This window comes from Myotis lucifugus, unplaced genomic scaffold (genome assembly GCF_000147115.1).
Source record: "Myotis lucifugus unplaced genomic scaffold, Myoluc2.0 scaffold_58, whole genome shotgun sequence".
NCBI lineage: Eukaryota > Metazoa > Chordata > Mammalia > Chiroptera > Vespertilionidae > Myotis > Myotis lucifugus.
Genome location: NW_005871106.1, coordinates 1,538,495 through 1,541,659, shown reverse-complemented (window position 1 = coordinate 1,541,659; position 3,165 = coordinate 1,538,495). Strand labels below are relative to the sequence as shown.

General features: G+C 43.2%; 1 pseudogene; it reads right to left on the bottom strand.

Moving 5' to 3' along the window:
* Positions 1–1,657: 1,657 nt before the first annotated feature.
* Positions 1,658–2,300, bottom strand: LOC102435111 (annotated as a pseudogene).
* Between the last annotated feature and the right edge of the window lie 865 nt (positions 2,301–3,165).

The window sequence follows — 3,165 nt, the reverse complement described above, 5'->3', positions numbered from 1 at the left end:
AAGTTCCTATAGAGTGAGTAAAGTACAAGAAAAAATACAAACTGACTTGAGAAAAGAAAAAAAAAGATGATGCTTTGCCTTTAAGGAGTTTCCAGGGTACTGGGAAAGATAGACACGTGTGGATAGAAATAATCAGAGTATATTCACATATGTGCTGTATGAAAGATGGGCGTGGTTTGGAGGTTCAGAGCACGACCATGATCCTAGGCATATCTTACCTCACAAGAAATTATAGAGGATTAAATGAGACAACACATGTGCCTGCTGCATAGGGAGTGTTTGATGCATGGAAACCATTATAATTTACAAAGGCCTAAGGTAATACAGAGGATAAATATCTACCCATGCCTGGAAAGATCAACTGAGGCACAAGAGTAGGCCACAAGGTATATCCTTGTGCTATTTGGGAGTCAGAAGGTTACCAGCTGCGTTTTGTAGTTCACATTTTGCAGATCTACTAACTCACCTCGTAGGCATAAAGCAGTAGCTGAACCTATAAGCGTTCCACCTTTCCCCAGAACAGCCTTTAGCTTTCTGACTCCTGCACTGTGTGTCTGTGTCTAGCTTTATAATGAAGGGCATGGCTTCTGCAAGATATACTCATTACCAAGGCCAGAGGAAACAAGACATGGATTCCGTCCATTCATGTGGTTTCTGGCTCAGGCTTTTGGATTCCATCCTGCTTTGGTCTTCCCCATGTGCACTTGCACTTAACTTTTACTCTGTCCTGTCAACCTCACATCTAGCCTCAATTAGAAGACATCAGTCTTACCAGCTTTGCTGGTTATATAAGCCAATGCCCTGAAACAAATTCACACACACACACACACACACACACACACACACACACACACTCATTTGCTGGTTCTGCTTCTCTGATTGAACCCTGACAAATATATTTTCTGTTCAACTGATGTGCTAGTTTTTCTTTGTGGGCCACTGCTCTGCGGCCTTATTTATCTTCTATTGCATACGTACAGCATGCCCCTAAAACATAAACATGTCCCCTTCAGTGTCTCTGGGTAGAAAAGTAAATTTGTGACTACTATGACATATATGTAATATACATTTATTTCAGAATTTCATATTAATATTAATCTATAAAATAAATGAAAATATAAAGATATACAAGTATTTAAAAATAGAGATGAATGACCATTAGAAATAATTTCTTCAAAAACAAGATTATTGTATTTCTATCATAACAAATTATATAACATTGAAGGGGCAAGATTTTTATTCTAGAGCACAGCCCATTTGTCTTCAAACCGTTCTGGGGGCGAGGAGGAGCTGATTGAATTCAGCAGGTACTTATTGAGTGTCTGTTATGTGCTAGATATTGTTCCAGGGACTTGGGATGCAGCAGAGAACAAAACAAAAGTCCCTGCCGTGGTGGAGCTTACAGTCTCGTACCCTTTGCCTGCACACTGTGACTCCCGGCAGGTCACAGCACCGCTCTGCCTCTGTCCTCAGCTACTTGATGTGGGAAGAAGCAGGCTTGGCCCAGATGTGGGTAACGCGCCTGGTGCACTGTAGATGCCAGACAGACACCAGCCCAACCCACCACCCAGACAGTAGGTAGGGCTGGAAGCTGACTTTTAATAATAAAGTACAGAGGGGAGGATGCAGGGAGTGCAGCCGGATGGTCTGGTATGCGTCACCAGGGCCTGGGCTGGCTAGGCAAACTGCTGCTGCTGGCCGCCCTGCTGGCAAGGTCCTTGGCCTTCACCTTAGCTGCCAGTGCCATCTCCTTTGACTTCTCCTTGGCTGTCTCAACAAGGGGCTTGGAAGGGGCCTCACCTTGCAGCTTGGCCAAAATATATTCCAAACCTTTCATTATCTTTCTTGGTCAGATTGCTTTGGAACCGGGCGATTCCAAATTCCTGGACAGCTTTGGAGACGCCAAACAAGCTAGAAGTGCCCCAAGCTTCCCCATGGATTGCCGTGTGGTCGCTGTTATAAAAATTCACACAGTAAACACATCGTTCCTCCCCCACCATCAGCCAGCCTTCGTTGATGTTCCAGGCGACGGTGGTCACGGTCTGGTTCTGTGGGTCCACAGTAGAACCCTTCAGGATGTACGCTGAGTGAGCAACATTGGCAGGAATCAGTTGTTCTGCCAGCAGGGCATCCAGTTGGTCTTGGTCAGGAGATTCAGGGCAGGAGTTTCTAATCAGGGGCCCCCTCCTGGTGCGCTATGTCTTCTGCCAAGACATGTTTGCCATAGGGATTCGGCCAGGGAGCACTTGGTCCCAGGCACTCTGGAGCAAGCTCTGGCCCAAGAGATATTTCACCGTCATCGAGGCCAGAGCTGGACCAGCACCCGGGCAGCATCAGGGTGCAGAGCACCTGGGCAGGGGGAGGCCAGTGGGGCTCCAGCGCCTGCCGGAGCTCATCAGGGAATCCCCACCGCTGCCGCCGCCTTGAAGAGTTCTGTCTTCTAGCCATTTTTATTAACTTTACAGGTCTTTGCAAATTGACGGAAAGGATCAAAATAGGATAAAATTGGAATAACTGTTAATAATACTTACATCAAGATCTTTCTTTGTTGCTTTTATTAGGAGGGACTTTGACATTTAAAAAGATCACAGTTTGAGACAAAGAAAACTCAGTAAGAAAATTACAAGTTCATAATTATCTTTCAGAAATATATACTTTAAGTGAAGAAAGTATTCTTGGCTCTCATCATTTTCTTTTTCTCCCCCTGTGATTTTCTGTACTACACCGTGTCCATGGAAACCTTCATAGCTCACAAGGAGATCACTTCCAAGGTCCTGCACAGCCAATCACGGCCCTCTTTTATGACATCACAGGAATAGAATGGGACAGAATGCAATGGGATAGAATAGAATAAATAGAACACAATAGAATAGACAGAGTGTATCATGTGTGGTAGGAGTTAACATTTTGAAAAAGTTTTAAAATTAAATTAAAATATATTTTTAGTATTTTTATTGTCTGCTACAATTCTAAAGGAATAATACCAAATTTTCTCTTGATACTGTGAGATTTTATTTTAATTTTTTAGATGAGATTATTGTCTGATAGCCTACTGGATATTCATATGTTAAAGCTTTTGTCTATTTTTCTAAAGAATTCAGATTTCTTTATCATCATCAGACTCCCTGCATTTATTTCCTAGGGTTGCTATAACAAATGACTACA